Source organism: Vipera berus (assembly GCF_964194415.1).
Source record: "Vipera berus genome assembly, chromosome: 2".
NCBI classification, from domain to species: Eukaryota; Metazoa; Chordata; class Lepidosauria; order Squamata; family Viperidae; genus Vipera; species Vipera berus.
The window spans coordinates 271427361-271447022 of NC_138203.1; the positions used below are offsets into that span (position 1 = coordinate 271427361).

The window sequence follows — 19662 nt, forward strand, 5'->3', positions numbered from 1 at the left end:
GGAAAATTGGAGGAGGAAGCTGTGTTGGCTATGTTTGCCACCTTGAGTCCTTTGTAAAAATAATAAAGGTGAGTTACACATAATACACAAACAAACAAGTATATATATCTATATAAGGGGAGTGAACCTTAACTCTGATATGTGATTCTGAATGCTAACCGCAGCTCTCTGGAACATCTCAAGGCATCTAAACAATCGAAGATGGACAAAGTGCTGCTGGCAAAGGATCAAAATGAAAAGGAGGAGGTTTTGGCAGGAAGGAGGAGAGCAGGGGACAGAGAGAGGAGGCGAGAGGGAAAGGAGAGTCTTTGGGGGCAGAGACGAGAGGGGAGTGGGGCCTCCCGCTAACTTGAGTGAGGGGGGGAGCAACGCATGAGGATAGGTTGAGGAAAGGGGGAGTGGTAAGCATGTGCATAGTACCTCTTGAGCTAACAAGAGCGTGCACAGGAGAAGGGGATACTGAGAGTAGTCAGGTTTAGCAAACAGTAGCAAACCCACAAACCACAATAATCAGCAAGTAACAGCAAAAGTTACAGACAGAATAGCAGAGAGAAAGAAGCTGTGTCTCTAGCTCTCTCTTATGGCCGTTGGAAAAACAGCGTTGGCCAATCATCACACATTTAAAGTGATACAATACAGTTTCTATTACAACACCACAATCATAGTTTATATATATTGCCAACCCAACCAGTTAGGCCATAGTCATCTACCTAACAGGGAGAAAGGAGTGTGAGGGAAAAGGTAGGGAAAAGTCTCTGAGGAAAAGTTGAGAAAAGAGGAGGAGGAAGGGGAAAGAGAGATGGAGAGAAAGGGAGGCAGGGAGGCAGGGGAATCAACGGAGGAACAGAGGCAGTGGCAGGAGAGACCAGCAAGCATCAGGAGAAGAGAGAGGAAGAATGGCTGACTGGCTGTCTGACCACCCCCACACCGTGTGACCCACCTGTGGGAGGAGGCTGCCCAAGGGACCGGCTGGAAGGACAAGACAGCATAGTCCAGCTGACCAGGGCAAGTGGAGGTGTCTGAGTGAGGGAGCAGAGTGGACGGGCAGCCACAACCACGGACTGTAGCAGGGGAAGGCACCTGGATGGTTGGAAAAGAGGGCCGGGGAAACCTGGACCCCAGTGACTCTTTGTGGGGTAGCACTCCATGACGCTCTTTCTTGTCACAGTTGTTAAATGAATCACAGCAGTTGTTAAGTTAGTCACACAGTTGTTAAGTGAATCCAGCTTCCACAGTGACTTTGCTTATGAGAAGGTCACAAAAGGTGATCACGTGACCCCAGGACACTGTAACGGTCATCAATATGAACCGATTGCCAAGCGACTGAATTTTAAGTTTAAGTTTAAGTTTAAGTTTTATTTAATTTGTATACCGCCCTTCTCCTTGGTAGGGACTCAGGGCGGTTCACAGGGCATATATAAAAAAGACAATACAAAAATTAAAAAAGATTAAACCCATGCCCAATTAAAACAGTAATACAAATCTAAAACAACAAATTAAAACCCATAATCCCCCGTCAGGCCAGACCAGCCATTTCAAATAGGTGGGTCTTCAGGCCACGACGGAAAGTTCGGAGGTCTGATGCCGTCCGGAGCTCTACCGGCAGTTGGTTCCATAATGCCGGAGCGCCCACAGAGAAGGCCCTCCCCCTGGGGGCCACCAGTCGGCATTCCTTGACTGGCGGCACCCTGAGGAGGCCCTCTCTGTGGGAACGCACAGGGCGGAGGGGAGTTGATGCCGGCAGCAGGTGGTCCCTGAGGTATCCCGGACCCATGCCATGTAGGGACTTAAAGATCGTAACCAAAACCTTGAACCTCACCCGAAAGACAACTGGTAACCAATGCAGCTCGCGGAGCAAAGGTGTAACATGGGAGTACCGGGAAACTCCCAAGACAACTCTCGCGGCCGCATTCTGTACCAGTTGGAGCCTCCGAGTGGTCTTCAAGGGAAGCCCCATGTAGAGAGCATTACAGTAGTCAAGGCGAGAGGTCACGAGCGCATGAGTGACCGTACACAGGGCATCCCGGTTCAGATAGGGCCGCAACTGGCGCACCAGGCGAACCTGGGCGAAAGCCCCCCTAGTCACGGCCACTATATGATCTTCCAAGGTAAGCCGTGAATCTAGGAGGACTCCCAAGTTGCGAGCCCTATCCACGGGGGGTAAGAGCTCACCCCCCATTTTGATCAAGTAATTTTGATCAAGTAATCAAGGGGATGCTGCAATGGTTGTAAGTATGAAAATGTATCATAAGACATTTTTAATGTCTATATAAATTGAAAACAAGGAATGTAACAAATGCTTACTTATTTGACTTCCATAGACGCCAAATTTAGAGCCACTGATCTAGCAAACTCTCAAAGGGATGGAGACTACAGCAAGGGTATCCCAAGGCAGGTCAACAAAGTCAAGATGGCAGCCAGACCTGCCTTCTACCCATATGTAAATAAGGGGCGGGGCTTCGATCCCTGAGGCCTTTGTTGGTTCCCACTACAGTTTTTCCTGCTTTGCAGCATCTCCCCATTTTTGGGGAGCAGGGCCTTTGAAAGAGGGGTCTGTGAGAATCAATGGGGAGATGAGATTGGCTAGCAATGGAAGAATCCTCCCCTTTTTTATGGGGGGAGGAGGGAAGGAGGAAATGTGGGTGGAGCTATGGGGAAGCCAAAAGTGAATTTTAGAGGCAGCTGGGCAGCAAGTTTTTTTTTTATTTATATACCGCCCTTCTCCCGAAGGACTCAGGGCGGTGAACAGGGCAAATATATAAAAAATACAAAAATACAAAAGTTAAGGCCGGCTTGCTCGAACAAGTATGTTTTTAGATCGCGGCGAAAGGAGCGAAGATCGGGCGCCGTCCGGAGCTCAACCGGTAACTGGTTCCATAGCTCCGGGGCGCCCACAGAGAAGGATCTCCCCCTGGGGGCCACCAGTCGACATTCTCTGACCGGTGGCACCCTGAGGAGGCCCTCTCTGTGGGAACGAACAGGGCGGAGGGAAGTTGATGCCGGCAGCAGGTGCCCCCTGAGGTACTCCGGACCCATGCCATGTAGGGCCTTAAACACCATTACCAGTACCTTGAATCTCACCCGGAAGACAACTGGTAACCAATGCAGCTCACGGAGCAGAGGTGTGACATGGGAGTATCGGGAAACTCCCAACACAACTCTCGCGGCTGCATTCTGTACCAGTTGGAGCCTCCGAGTGGTCCTCAAGGGCAGCCCCATGTAGAGAGCGTTGCAGTAGTCCAGACGAGAGGTCACGAGCGCATGAGTGACCGTACATAAAGCATCCCGGTCTAGATAGGGCCGCAACTGGCGCACCAGGCGAACATGGGCGAAGGCCCCCCTAGTCACAGCTACTATATGGTCTTCCAAAGTGAGCCATGAATCTAGAAGGACTCCCAAGTTGCGAGCCCTATCTACGGGGGGGGGGGTAATAGCTCACCCCCCATGGAAAGAGATGGAATGTTCTGAATATCCCAGGATGCCAGTATGCACAGCCACTCAGTCTTGTCGGGGTTGAGTTGAAGTCTGTTCCTCCCCATCCAGACCCGAACCGCCTCCAGGCAACGGGACATCATGTTGAGGGCATCACTGGGGTGGTTTGGGGTCGAAATGAAAAGCTGGGTATCATCGGCGTACTGATGATACCCAACTCCAAAACCACGAATGATCTCACCCAGCGGTTTCATATAGATGTTGAACAGGAGAGGCAAGAGGACCGACCCCTGAGGAACTCCACAAACGAGAGACCTCGAGGTCGACCTCTGCCCCCCTGCCAACACCGACTGCGAGCGTCCCAGGAGATAGGAGGAGAACCACTGCAAAACCGTGCCTCCCACTCGCAATCCCCTGAGACGCCGCAGCAGGATACCATGGTCGATGGTATCGAACGCCGCTGAGAGGTCTAGGACAGAGGAATGTCCCCTGTCCCGAGCCCTCCAGAGATCATTCACCAGAGCGACCAATGCCGTCTCCGTGCTGTGCCCGGGCCTGAAACCCGATTGGTACGGGTCTAGATAATCCGCTTCATCCAGGACCAGAGGGAGCTGATGCGCCACCACACTCTCAACGACCTTCGCAAGAAAGCGAAGGTTGGAGACCGGACGAAAGTTATTCAACACAGCTGGGTCCAAGGCAGGCTTCTTGAGGAGAGGTCTCACCACCGGCTCTTTCAAGACGGTGGGAAAACTACCCTCACTCAAAGAGGCAGATATAACCGCCTGGAACCAGCCTCGTGTCCCCTCCCGGGCCGCATAAACCAGCCAGGAAGGGCACGGGTCCAATAAACATGTGGTGGAGCTCAGCCGCCCCATAATCCTGTCCACTTCCTCCAGAGTCACAGAAACAAACTCCTCCCAGATAATATTGACAAGACCACCCGTGTCCTGATCGTCAGACTCTGCCCAGTTGGAGTCCAAACCGGTCCGAATCCAAGCGATTTTGTCCGACAGATGTTGGTTAAACTCCTCGGCACGACCCTGCAAGGGTTCCTCCCTCACCTCCTGATTAAGGAGGGAGCGGGTCACCGTAAACAGGGCAGCCGGGCGATTATCTGCGGACGCGATAAGGGTAGCGAAGTGATTAGACCTCGCCACCCTTATTGCAGCGAGATAAGACCTAATGTAGGTTCTTAGTCGCAATCGGTCGGATTCGGATCGGCTGGATCTCCAACAGCTCTCTAGGCCCCGTCTCCGACGCTTCATCTCCCAAAGCTCCGCGGAAAACCATGGAGCTCGATGGGATCTGCACCGGGTCAGGGGCCGCAAGGGTACAACTCGGTTGAGAGCCTCCGTGGCTGCCCTTTCCCAGGTTCCACTAAGGCATCCGCCGAGTTGTGAGCGAAGGAGGCAGGTGGGGATCCCAGCGCTGCCTGGAACCTCTCAGGGTCCATTAAGCACCTGGGGCGGTACCATCTAGTTGGTTCCACCCACCCACGGTGGGGAGTGGCAAAACGGAAGACCAGCCGCAGGAGATGATGATCGGTCCATGACAGGGGCATAACAATTGGGGAGCCCCCACCAAGATCATCTAACCACCGTCCAGATAAGAAAATCAGGTCAAGGGTGTGGCCTCCCACATGAGTTGGTCCAGAAATTACTTGCGTCAGGTCCATGGCCGTCATGGAAGCCATGAACTCCCGAGCTAACTCAGATGATCCTCCCAGGGATGGTAGATTGAAGTCACCCAAAACTATAAGTTTGGGGAACTCAATCACCAACCCAGAGTTTGTCTTGGAAAATTAGGCCTGCAAAGTTGAAGGACTTGACACCCAGCCTTTGCCAACCCATAGCAGCTCTAAACAAGCCTAGTTTGCTTTGCCCAGCCAAACTCAGTTCAAGTAAGGTTACCTAGGTTTGTAAGCATGATTGCAAGAGAGGAAAAGACCTGTTGAATGGGAGGTACGAGCTCAGGGGTTTTCAGGGTCTGCAATCAATTTCATCCTGCCTTAGGTTGCAATGCACCCATTTCTTTGTGGCATTTTCAATAAGGGCCACAGCTCTGGATATTCTTATAGGCGTCAGATTTAGAGGACTAAGATAGTATCGTTCATGGGTTATTTTTTTTTTTACCCTGGCTATAAATAGATCATGGTAGCTATGGATTTCATGGCTTTTATGGCAGTAAAACAATAACAGTAATTTTAACTGTTTGAGGTTTTCATTTGTAATTTTGATAGTGCTTAAATTGTGCCCTGGTGGTGGTGATGGGTGCATTTTAAATAGGAGTTTTGTTTGTACTGAGAGACATCTCTTTTTACATGGATGTTTAATAATATTAGTAATAATTTAATCAAATGATATTAATAATTTCTTGAAAATGAAATAAGCTCTCTCACAGGACCACTTACAAATCACTGAATGGGGTTGCAGAAGTATAAAAAAAATAAACTCTGCTGAATTGAATTGAATCCTGGTCATACCATGAACATGCCCATGCAATTTCTTTTGGTACCATGATAGTGACTTGCCATGGTGTTCATCTGAAATAAAAGTTTCTTTTATTAATAGCTACAGGTCCAAGAAGGCTAGTTAAATATTTTAATCACATAAACGGAGACAAAAAGGGGGAAATAAAAATAAACTATCAGACTACAATCAAACATAGTGCTTTTAAATGGTGAAGCCAACTAAAAGAATTTAATTCTTTTTATGTAGATTGTGATGAATTGACCTGCTAATAAAAAAAATCATCCTATTTTCAGCCCAGCCTTAACATTTAGTTAGGAACCAAATTATTAGCTCACAGTGTCGATTAGTGTAAAAAAAGATGCTACAGCAAGATATAGAGAAATGTTCTCAGTGACTTTACTAACTAGAATCCGGACTTTAAAGAAATAGATAATGGGATTTTGCTATACAGTACTTTCTTTTAACACATTTGATGACAAAATGTTAAATCTTCCTAGATTGAAGGTTTTCCTGCAATAGAAATATGGGATATTAAAAAGAGATTTAGATGTGAATGCTCTGTAAATTAGGCCTAGCTTCCAAGATGTAAATCTGTTTAGTAGTAGTAGTACAATAGTCGCAGTCATCTTCCTTTTTTCCTCCCTCCCTCCAACACAGAAAGATCTTTACCTGATGCCAAAATGATGCCACTGTGGGTGCTAATTTAGGGTCTCTAGGAAAGGCATTCCATAAATGAGATGCCACGGCTGAAAAGGCAAAATAAAGGAAAGGGCTTGGGAGTGTCTATGTTCCCTTGGGGGGGGGACCCCGTTATGCCTAAGGAAGCCTCTCCCAAAAGCCCTTGAACAAAGGGCCTATAAGATGTTCTCCGCCCACCAGGTTCCTCTCACCCCATGGGACCCCCGTCTTAGATTGGCCTGAGACTACTAATTACTCTTTCTATCCATCTTTTTTGCCTTAAGAGACTTCATTAGTCTAACTTGAACATTTTCATCCAGCCATGCTGGTTCAGGAGTTCTGGGAGCAGAAGGCCCCAAGTCATAAAGGGGCCATGGTTCCCCACCTCTGATTTAGCAGAGTGCTTGGATCAATAATTGATTTGGGGGGGGGAAGAGGCAGTCCCAAGAATGTTTGTTTCTCCCTAGTTTTTAAAAACTCCCCCCCCCCCATTTAACAGGATGCTGGGATCAATTCTAATTGATAGGGGGTCCGTTCCATTGGATGTTTCTTTCTCCCCAGGTTTTTTCCAATATATTTTCCTTTAGCAGGATGCTTGGAGCAATAATTGTCCGGGTCCACCCCAAGAATATTTCCTTCTCCTCGTTTTTTTTAATAATAATAATAATAATAATAATAATAATAATAATAATAATAATAATAATAAGAAGAAGAAGAAGAAGAAGAAGAAGAAGTAGTAGTAGTAGTTGGAAGGGACCTTGGAGGTCATCTAGTCCAATCCCCTGCTAAGGCAGGAAACCCTATACCATTTCAGACAAATGGCTGTCCAGTCTCTTCTTAAAAACTTCCAGTGTTTTAAACCCCCCCCTCCTCCCGCCATCCTTTAACAGGATGCTGGGATCAATTGTACTTGATCGGGGATCGTCCCGTGCATGTTTGCTTCTCCCCAGTTTTTAAAAGAAATTTTTTCCCTTTAACGAGCTGATTGGGCCAATAATAATTGATCGGGAGTCTTCTTCCCTATTTGTTTTTTTAAAAAAAATACTCTCTTTATCCTTTAAGAAGTCAGCGAAGCCGACCGCAGCACCAACAATAATTCGTCTCGATTTCCCGTCTAGGCACAGCCCAAAGGCGGTCATCTGATTCGTAGGAAAAGATGCAAAACTAACTTTCTTTTTCCTTCTCTCGGCGGGAGAGACAGCGATGGCAGCAGCCGAAGCTCCCTTGCAGTATTTGCTGGAAGAAGCCACCTGCTCCATCTGCCTGGATTATTTCCAGGACCCCGTGCTCATCCCGGAGTGCGGCCACAACTTCTGCCGGGGCTGCCTGACCCGCAGTTGGGGGACGTCGGAATCGGAGGCTTCCTGCCCCCAGTGCAGACAGACATTCGGGCCCCGCAACGTCCTCCCCAACAGGCAGCTGGCGCGGCTGGTGGAAATGGCCAGGCGATGCGAAGGTCCTTGGGGCGAGGAAGGAGGGAACGTCTGCCCGAAGCACCGGGAACCCCTCAAGCTCTTTTGTAAGGATCACGAGACCCTCATCTGCGTGGTCTGCGACCGATCCAAAAAGCACAGGGGCCACTCGGTGATCCCTGCGGAGGAGGCTTTCCAGGAGTACCAGGTAGGAATCAGTCAGTAGGAATCCCTGCGGAGGGCCATCCAGTGCCAGCACTAGTTACGTTTGGAGCACACCCAGAAGAGACTTCTTCCACTTTGTATACCTCTTCAGAATAAAGAGATTCAAGTCTCTGTACCAGGAGCAAGGAAGCACAGGAAAACAAATCCCAAGGTGATGGCTCATCTACATCAATTCAGGCTAACTCACCTTCCCCTCTCCCTATTTCTCGGACCACTGAACCTTACCTTGCTCCTTTCTTGTAAGCAGTCTCCTGTATATTTAGCATGAGACATTTACTTTCTCAGTATACATAAAACGCTTCTTCTATCTAGAAAACTGCTTGCATGTAAAAAATTATATAAAATAGCTACAAAATACTAATATCAAGCTTAAGCATCATAAAATCGTAAGCACAATAAGGTCCGTTCACATTGATAAAACAATAAAATAAAAATAGGAAAATAATGGAAGGAAAAAGACGGGGAAAGAAAATGTGAGATGCAACGGAAGAAAGAAAAAAAACGTTGACTTCCGTCTTTTTAGCACAATACAAAATAACAACGTTTAAGCCTCAACTTTTTACTTTTTCACATTATAACTAGTTATTTCTATAACAACAAATTTATTTAATCAGCAAAACCAAAGTCATTCATTTTTTTCATCACAAGCACAAAATCCAGAAGTGATACCCAAATTAAAAACATAATTAAGTATATCCTCCTCTTTGAATAATACAATCAATTTAACCATTTCTGCTTTATCTTCCTTGCTGTGGAAATAATATGTATTTCTATTTGCACTTAATAACGATCACCATTTATATTTTAAAAATTCACTGTAATCTTTCAGATTGTTTAAAGGGAAAAATACTTTTTCAGCCATTTTAAAGCACTAAACTTTTATTTAAAATGTTTCTAAAATCAAAGCTTTCTAATACATCTTTTTAAAAATTCCATCTTAACGTGTACTTTAAAGTTCAGTTTCAGACCAATACATTTCCAACTAACTCCAATTAACTCATTAAATTTAGATCACTCCCTCCAGTTTACCCTCATAGAATGTAAATATTCCTGTAAACATCCTTTTTAAAACTCTAAAGTTTCTTTAGGCTAATAGATCTTTTTCTCTAACTTTCTCTTAAGATACTTTCAAATTCATTTTAATAATATTTTACAAACTTTAGGAATTACTTGAACATTATATATAAAGGAAAAAAATACATTTTCAAACTTTAGATTAAGACACTCTTTCAGGTACAACTATCAGACCAATAAAAATCCATCCTAATTCCAATTGACTCATTAAGTTCAAGTCATTCCTTCCAGCTTGTCTTCATAGAATGAAATATTTTTCTTCTCTGAAATGTTTGTCAAATAATAATAATAATGATGATGATGATGATGGTGATGATGATGTTGGAAGGGACCTTGGAGGTCATCTAGTCCAACCCCCTGCTCAGGCAGGAAACCCTATACCATTTCAGGCAAATGGCTGTCGAGTGTCTTCTTAAAAACTTCCAGTGTTGGAGCATTCACCACTTCTGGAGGCAGGTTGTTCCACTGGTTAGTTGTTCTAACTGTCAGGAAGTTTCTCCTTAGTTCTAGGTTGCTGACTAGTTTCCATCTGTTGCTTCTTGTCCTGCTATCAGGTGCTTTGGAGATTAGCTTGACTCCCTCTTCTTTGTGGCAGCCCCTGAGATATTGGAGCACTGCTTTCATGTCACCCCTCACCCTTCTCTTCGTTAAACTACATATACCCAATTCCAGCAGCTGTTCCCTATATGTTTTAGCTCCAGTCCCACAATCATCTTTGTTGCTCTTCTCTGTACCCTTTCTAGAGTCTCAACATCTTTTTTACATCGTGGTGCCCAAAACTGGATGCAGTATTCCAGGTGTGGCCCTACCAAAGCATTGTAAAGTGGTATTAGTACTTCACGTGATCTTGATTCTATCCCTCTGTTAATGCAGCCTAGCACTGTGTTGGCTTTTTTGGCAGCTGCAGCACACTGCTGGCTCATATTGAAGTGATTGTCTACTAGGACTCCAAGATCCCTCTCACAGTTACTACTATTGAGCAAGGTACCACCTATACCATACTTGTACATTTGATTTTTCCTGCCTAAATGTAGAACCTTACTTTTTTCACCATTGAATTTCATTTTGTTAGTTAGTGCCCAGTGTTCGAGTCTGTCCAGATTCTCTTTTTCTCAAGGATTTCTCAATCTTGTTAATGTCCATGAGAAACAAGTCCCAAACTTGTTCTTTTAAAAGTTGCAGATTTTCTTGGAGCCCTTATTTTAATTGTGATGGGAGGTTTATATTTAAACTATCATAATAAAAATTGGTGTCAGGTTTATATTCCAAAATTGCAATTGACTCCTCTGCATTGTCAGCTACTTGTGCAATTGCTTCAGTGGTTTTTTTTTTTAACTTTCTACACAAATTTATATCTCTGATGTAGTTTGAGAAGTTTGTTTAAACATCTTTGGAGCATAGTCGATCTATGAACTGATGGATTTTATTTAAAGATTTTTCAAATACATCTCTAATACTTTGCTCCTCCATCTTCTTAACTTCCTCTTTTGTCAAAGAGTAGCATTTTTAAAGTCACTTAAGAATTGCTTTCCAGTCAGAAATCATAAAAATCAGAAAGTTTTAGCCACCCACAGCAAAGCAGACCAAGCTACAAATTAGTAAAAATAATAAACTAAAACCACAGCTTTCTACCCTTAAATATTTCTCCATCAACTATTCTTTTAAAAAAGATATTCCACACTTCCTTATTTTAGCTTGCCTTCAGCAGTCTTCTTCCTTGTTTGACAGTGAAGAAACCTCTAAAATGGGGCAGATCTTCAAAAAAGAATAATAGGCTATGGCTAAAGAGAGCCTCTTTTAGCTTAGTAAACATTAAAAGTGCTTAAAAATGATTAGGAAATGAAAGGCACAACACTGCCTGTTTGAAAAATAAATTCCAAAATGGCTGCTGCTTCAACAACAAGCTGATTGCAGTGCTCCCCCAGCTTTTGGCACACAGACTGCTTTGAAGCAAAGCTCCTGAGGCTACTTGCAGACCTTTGCTGTATCAGAGGATCTTATGGGATAATTCTAGGACTTTCCCTAACCCATAGGGGTGATTTAAACTAAAGGAATGCCGGTTTCTTCTGTTGGTAGTTGAAAAAGCTACAGTCCAGGGAAAGATGCTTCAGGGATCCTTCCCTGGGCGTGTTCTCAGCTGTCCATCTTTTCACCAGAAGTCACCATTACAAGTATTCCTCGACTTAGAACCATTCATTTAGTGACTGTTCAAAGTGACTGTTCAAAATTCGGATGCCTGGAAACTGCCATGTATTTATAACGGCTGTATATATCTCCTAACTAGGTCTTCCCTCAGATGTAGTTCTTTACAGAAAAAACCCTCAAAACTTGTATTTTCTTTTCAGATCAAGGTTGGGGATTGCCTGAAGGCTCGGAAGGAGGAGAAAGAAAAAATAGCTACATACAAAACCCAAACAGAGCAAACAGTGCAGGAGATGCTTGTAAGTATTGATCCAAGAGTGAGGAGCTTCTGAGTTAATAGGAAGGAGAACATTGTCTGCTATCTTTAATAATAGGCAGCCTGTTTGTAAGTAGAAGTTCTGACTTAAATGAAATTCTAGTTAAAGACAGTGTTCGGGCACAGAACCTGTTGTTAAGCTGGGGACTATATCTTTGACTGGGATGTCACCATTGGCTGAATGAGTCGCAGGTTTGTTAAGGGCACCTATGAGCCATATTTTATACAATGGGTTTGGTTTGCATAATAAATTAATGCAAACCATATTTCATCTTACTGAAAAAAATTGTGAAATCAAAGCATTTTTCTGTCTACTTTTATGGAATCGCTGATCTCCCAAAGAAAATTTTCATGAGAGATCATTTAACCTGAGCCTTTTTTTTGGTTTTTAGAAACCTTTCCCTTTATGTCTGTTGATGTCAAGAGATATTTTTTTCTCCCTAGGAAATTCTCCCATCTCGTTTCTGGACTCTTCAGGGAATCAGTTTAGTTATTATAACAATAACCATAATTAACAGAAATATTTAAAATAAAATAAAAATATGCCTTTTGTTTTTTCTGTCTTCTTGTTCTAGGACCTCATCAAAAAAGAGAAAAAAAATGCAGTGGCTGAATTCAGAGAACTACAACGCTGGTTAAAAAGACAGGAGAAGCTTCTGTTGTCTAGGATGGAAGAGACGGAGAAGGAGATTCTGGTGATAAAGGAGAAGGGTTTGGCCGAACTGTGCTCTCTTGACGATCTCATCCAGGAGATAGAGGAGAAGCATCAGCAGCCAGGCAGCAAACTCTTACAGGTCAGGCAGGAAACTGAGATCATAGAGTCACAGGGCTGGAAGGGACCTTGGGAACGTGCAACCATCAAAAACACCATCAGTTGCCAAGCGGCTGAATTTTGATTATGTGACCGAGGGGATGCTGCAGCAGTTGTAAGTGGGAAAAAGTCAGGTTTTTCCAGTGGCATTGCAACTTTCAATGGTCACTAAATGAACTGTTGAAAGTCGAGGACTACCTGCAATGGTTAATATTTAATTCAGAAAAAGCAGGCCATGTGAAAAGGAAGAATTCAAAGTGCTGGTCAGTGGCCTTAATGGTTTTAAGAGTGCCTGCTGAGGGATCCTATTACCTATAAAAGGACTTGATGGTGGGTGTTCTTTTAGGGGTCTCCCTTCCCCTTAATCTCCAGGACAAAGAGAACCCCAAAATTGATGGCCTTCTACAAAGTTAAAACCACTTGGATTTTCCAAAGTGCCTTGATTCCAGAAGCATAACTAAATGTAGGGAATTTTTGTATCCTATTGATGCATTGTTTTCTTTTTCAAACGTTTTTTGTTTCTTTTTGCTATGATGTTTTATTATTTATTTATCTATATTCTACAATCTTTATAATTGGGTCGGATTCAACCAGGGTATAATTCTTCAAACACAAGAAAATAAAAATAAACAATACCTCTCTAAAATAGGTGAACTGCTGGGGAAAAAAGAGCAGTGGGATTCTTTTAAATAAAAATGGAAGTATATTTTTGTTAGCGTCTGGTTGTACATTGGTTTCCCTCATTTATTTTATGAATATATGAATTTTATTTTCTGCATAGGAAATGGCTCCTTTCAGTGATTTGTCTCTCTTTTTTTAGGACATTGGAAGCATCTTGAAGAAGTAAGCTCCAGCTCCTTCTACAACACTTTTTAATATGCGGTACACAACCCTTTAGTATAGAACAAAGTGGAAGTAGCACAAAACCCAGATTTGCAAACTTTGCCTCTGTAATAGATAACACTGCTGATTTGGGTTCCCTTGCAACTAGTACAGATAGTCCTCGGCTTACGACAACAATGGGGACTGGAATCTCTTTCGCTATGCAATGTGGTGATTAAGTGAGTGATCATGTGGCAGCGCCCAACTTTACAACCTTTTTCTGCCATATTTTTTAAATCATGTGGTTGATTAAGCAGATTATATGGTTGTTAAGAAAATTTGGATTCTTCCACCAACTTGTTGCAACCCAGCTGGAAAGAAACATAATCATATGACCCTGGGATGCTACAACTAGTGTAAATACATACCAGTTGCCAAACACCCGAATTGTGATTACGAAGACATTGTGGCAGATGTTAGGTGCGAAAAGGGTTGTAAATCACTTTTTTGAGAGCCGTTGCAACTAATAATGATGATATTGATGATGATGATGAAGAAGAAGTTGGTGGAGCAGTAGGCTAATGCCTTGGTGGAGCAGTAGGCTAATGCCTCCTTAAGTAACACCAGCTGCCTGCAATTAGTGCAGGTTCGCATCCCACCAGGCTCAAGGTTGACTCAGCCTTCCATCCTTCCCAGGTAGGTAAAATGAGGACCCAGATTGTTGGGGGCAATAAGCTGACTTTGTAATAATGCTGCTTGGGGGGGGGGCGAAAGCCCTAATAAGCAGGCATATACATAGAATGAAGGCTATTGCTAAGCACATTGATTTGTGCTTCTTAGATTGTAAGCCGCCCTGAGTCTTCGGAGAAGGGCGGGATATAAATGGGATTAAAAAAAAAGTTGGAAGGGACCTTGGAGGTCTTCTAGTCCAACCCCTTGCTCAAGCAGGAAACCCTATACCATTTCACACAAATGGCTGTCCAGTCTCTTATTAAAGTGTTGGTTGCTAACAAATAATCATAAATAGAGGATTCCATGTAACTCTATTCATCTCTATTAAATTTCATGGCATGGCATTACTTTTAACCCATAAAAGATCAATTTGAATGTTATACCCATCTTCTAGTCAATGTTGTTTTGCTCTGCCAGGTACCAGGCAAAGAAAACATTTGAGAATCCAGTGGATTTACTTCTAGAGCCAAAGTGGACTATCTGGGACTACAATGATATCACCGTGCTTCTGAAAAGCGCCATGAAAAAATTGAGAGGTAACAAAAAAAGAAATGAATTTTCCATGTGAAAAAATGACAAAGGCCCTCATCCCAGTCCTCCCGCAGTGACCAGTTCGTCTTCAGCCAATGAAGAGCCACACAGGTGTTTTGAGAAACGCTGAGGTGTTTGGGATGCTTCACATTCCAATCTGAGCATGCGTGGCCTTGAGCGTTGGCAGAAACTGGCCTTTGTCAAGCTGTCATCCCCCCTCCCTATTTCCCATCACATCCCCATATTGTATATCTTTATTGTCCATTTGTTCTCCCCATGCCCCCTCTCCCCTTAGTCTTTGATGGCAGGATGCCACTGAGGCACCAAGCTGAAAACTGACACCTTTTCTTTTCCGAAGGTTGTTGAGAAAATCACTGCAGTTAAGTGAATCATTTTATTTATTTATTTTTATTATTTTATTTATTAATGGGACTTATATCCCGCCCTATCTCCCGAAGGACTCAGGGCGGCTAACAACAATAGCATATAACAGAAATTAAGATAAAATTAAAGTCATCTGTGCAATAAATTAAAATTAAAAATTAAAAATAAATTAAAAATTGTAAACATAATTAAAATGCCTGCCAGTCCAGGTCAGCCAGGTGGAAAAGGAGTGTTTTGAGGCCGCGGCTAAAGGACCGGAGATCTTGGGCCATCCTAAGCTCAGGGGGGAGCTGATTCCACAGGGCTGGCGCTCCCACAGAGAAGGCTCTTCCCCTGGGGTTCGCCAGCCGACATTGTCTAGCCGACGGTACCCTGAAGAGGCCTTCTCTGTGTGAGCGTACTGGGCGATGGGAATTCGTTCCCGGTAGTAGATGGTCCTGCAAGTATCCCGGGCCTAAGCCATGTAGGGCTTTAAAGGTAAGTACCAGCACCTTAAATCTCACCCGGAGGGCAACCGGTAACCAATGCAGCTCATGGAGCAGAGGTGTTATATGGGAGTATTGGGGAGCTCCCATCACTACCCATGCAGCCGCATTCTGCACCAGCTGAAGCCTCCGGGTGGTTTTCAAGGGCATATGGTTGTTAAGCTATAAATACATAAGTACATGAGGGTTGCCAAGTGCCCGAATTTTGATCACATGACTGCTGCAGTGATCATTAAGTGTGAGAACTGGTCATAAGTCACTTTTTTCAGTGCCATTGTAACTTTGAATGATCACTAAATTAGCGGTTGTAAGTTGAGGACTACCTGTACATGGAATATATAGTAGAATATATATCTGGTCGAATATACATAAACAAACAGCTATGACATTCTGGCTTGTGGCTTTTCTTATTCCTGATTTCCTGATTTGAGTCCAAGGAAGGGAAACCAGGGTATCTGTTGCTTCATTTCCAGTGAAATGTTGAATCCCTCCCTTTTCTTCCCCAGATACTCTGGAAAGTGGACTTCACCTCCAGGAAGGTAAATATGAGTTTTAAGAATCTCAGTCGCTTGCTATTTTAAGCTGTGATGCCAGTAATGTTAAGAGAAATAAGAGAACGTTAAGAGAAAAGTAACAATGAAAAAAGTATAGGATTAGATAACTTAAAGCAGAGGTCCCCATCCTTTTGGGCACCAGGGACCGGTTCCGTGGAGAGAGGTTTTTCCACGGACCGGAGGGTGAATGGTTTTGTGTGCTGCCTGCATCCCACGGATGGGGCTTTGCTTCTTTGTGCGGACCAGTTGCTAGCATGCCACGACCCGGTACTGGTTCACGGATCGGGGTTTGGGGACCCCTGCCTTAAAGACTATGAAGCTCCGGGTAAATGTAACCTAGATCATTGAAGTCAATTTTTGTGTGGAAGGAAATATCTAGGCAAATGGGAAAATATGGATGGGTACTGCAAGGAACATAGAATCCTCTTGATTTTACTTGGTCTTTGGGAGCAGAAAAATTAGGTCCTAGAGTCAAAGGTGGAGCACCTGGGGTCAAAGTTGGAGCACTAGGGTGAGCCAGCAAATTGATGAAAGCAGAGGTTTCCTGTGCAAGAGCCTCTCCTTTTGTACGTTCCTGTGATATCCTGATGCTCGCAGAAAAAAGGGCAAAGGTTCCTGACGTTCCATCATGTACCCCAAGTCACCTCTGGGGTATTCCTCTCATTCTACCAGTTCACAGTTGAAACATGGCAGCCTCTTGCTCCGCCTGATCTTCTGTATTAAAGCTCCAGGTAGATTCCCTGTTCCCACCTTGGCCCTCCCAGGAACTCACTGAAAGCAAAGCCAACCACTCTTCACTCTCAACCCCATTACTGTCATCTGCAAAGTGAAAGCTAAAGAGAGTGATGTGCAGGGTTGCTGGAAGAGGTGAAGCACTATGAAGCGTTGGAAATGTTCTAGGCCAGGGGTCTCCAAACTTGCCAACTGTAAGACTTATGGACTTAAATTCCCAGAATTCCTGAGTCCGCATGGTCGAACTGGAGGAGGATCAGCTGAGTGACAGCCGCATGGGAGACTTGGATGGGGGAATAGATCAGCCAAGCCAAGAGATGAACAGCTGAGCAGCAGAGCTGTAGAGCGATCAGCTGAATGTTGGCCAGCTTGGAGACTTGGCAGTCACATAGGAGCCTCGGCTGGCAGAATCTACCAGTGGAGCCAAGTGATGAACAGCTGAGGGGCGGAGCCAAGAGCAGGATAGCTAATCCACAGATCCTGAGTGGGTGCAGCTGAGTTGCATCTGGAGGGGAGGCAGATGGACTGACAGTTGGCGAAGGCAACCTGAGTAAGTGGGAGTAGAAGGCCAGAGGCCAGAGGGATGCTGAACAGGCCAGCAGTGAACAGAGGACGGAACTAAGACAGTGGGAGAGCTAAGTGCTTACAGAAAATGGGGCAGAGCAGGTAGCTGGACACTAGTAGCCCCATCAGGGGAATTCTGGGAGTTGAAGTCCACAAGTCTTACAGTTGCCAAAGAGGCTATAGGGTTGAACTCCTGGGGTCAAGACAAAAAACCAAGCCTGCAACTGATGTTCTTGTTCTTCCTTCACTTCCCCCATACAGTGAATGTAATTCTGGATCCAGAAATAGCCCATCCGGACCGTCCTGACATCTCCGAAGATCAAAACAGCATCAAAGGAGTTAAGCCAGTTAAAGCAATATATCCTGCCGCAAACCGGAAGAGATTTGAATATAATCCTTATGTCCTTGGCTGTCAGAGGTTCTCAACAGGGAGACATTTTTGGGAAGTTATTGTAGGAGATGTAGCAGGATGGGGTGTAGGGGTTGCCAACAAGCCATTGAACGTAACAAATGTTGATTTGCAAACCAGACACTGGCAGATTGGGTTATGGGAAGGGACATACATGGCCATCTCTCCGTCAGTATACTCTGAACTGGTCCTGAGTGAGGAACCCATGAGGATCCGCATTTCTCTCAACTGTGAAGGGGGACAAGTGAACTTTTTTGATGCCAGGACAGCAGCTCTGCTCTATACATTTTCGGACGCTTCCTTGTGTGGAGAGACCCTTCTGCCCTCTTTCTATTTGTGTGATGGCATCTGCATGACATTCCCCTAAAAGAGGGGACATCCATAGACAAAACTTCAGAAAAATTCCTATAAAAATTCCTATTCCCTGAACGCCTTTAAAGCAGACTCCTTAGATTTTTGTTAATAACGTACATTTTCCTTTAGTGTTCTATGCCACCCTGATTTTCTTCTCGTTAGTTGGCCTTGTAAATGAAAGGAATGTGTCAATCAGTCAATTAGTCTATAAAGGAATAACCTGATCATCATTTCTATTTGTCTGGATAAAAAAAATGAAGTGTCCTAGGAGCTTTATAGGCTTTAGCATCATGTATTCAGGTGTATCAGTATTAAAGGTACCTTTACAGTTAAACCTGTAAATCATGATTTTAAATGTCTGCCTCAGTTCTCCATACCATCATACTTTTTTGTTTACTGTTAGTTGCAATCAATGATTGTGTAGGTGTCCATAATTTGGTATATTCTGTAATCTTTCCCTTCTTTTTACTTTACCCCCCTTTTTTGTTTCCTTTTAAATAACACATAATTGTCATAATCCAACAAACCCTAGCAGGGCTTCAGCAAGAATTAGACCTATTATAAGCTTTACGGCCTCATAGCCTGTTTTTTTGACAAATCCTACAACTGCTTCTGACTGATTGTCAGAGTGCCCAAGCAGTTTTCTTGGTACTATGATGGTAATTTGCCATAGTCTTTATCTGGAAGATTTAAAGCTTGTTTTATTTATAGCCACAGGTCCAAGAATGCTAGTCAAATATTATCATCAGATAAACAGAGACAAAGAAGAAGAAATAAAAATTAACCACCATGATAAATTCAAACATAAGTGCTTTTGAATGGTGATCACAACTCAGAAAAATTGTTAGGAACAGAATTATTAGCTCAGTTATCGTAAAGAAGGATACTACAGCAAGATACAGAGAAACGATTTCAGTTATTTTATTAGCTAGAATAGGGACTTTAAAAAAATCAGATAATAGATATTGCTATACAGTACATCTCTTTAACACACTAGACGATAAAGTGTTAAATCTTTTTAGACTGAAAGTTTTCCTGCAACAGAAATACAAGATATTAAAAAGAGATTTAGATGTGAATGTTCTGTAAATTAGGCCTAATTTCCAGGCCCTAAATCCGTTAAGCAGTACTATAAGCAGGGTTGTGACACTGCCGGCCCGTGGGCAGCTTTCATCATACCGAAGCCGCGCCCACCCCATTGCCGGCAATGCAAAGAGCCGCGATACGTTGTGACACTTCACGTGACGTGGTGAGTTTGACACCCGTGTACCACAGTAATCTGGTCCTTTCCTTCTTCCCTCCCTCCTTCCAACATAGCAAGATCTTTACCTGGTGCCAAAATGATGCCACTGTGGATGCCAATTTAGGGTCTCTGGGAAGGGCATTCCATAAATGAGACGCCACGGCTGAAAAGGCAAAATAAAGGAAGGGGCTTGGGAGTGTCCATGGCCCCTCCAAGACCCCGTTGTGACTAAGTGTAGTGTATGCTGTTAAGCACACACGGAAATGCCAGCACAGCAGGGGGCTGGAC

General features: G+C 44.0%; 1 pseudogene across 1 annotated transcript; it reads left to right on the plus strand.

The window, feature by feature from the left end:
* The first annotated feature begins 7777 nt into the window (after positions 1–7777).
* LOC308663286 (zinc finger protein RFP-like) lies at positions 7778–18459 on the plus strand (annotated as a pseudogene). Its single transcript, XR_014028824.1, has 7 exons — positions 7778–8204; positions 11641–11736; positions 12329–12547; positions 13385–13407; positions 14536–14654; positions 16025–16057; positions 17630–18459. The product of XR_014028824.1 is annotated as a zinc finger protein RFP-like (transcript).
* Positions 18460–19662: the final 1203 nt, after the last annotated feature.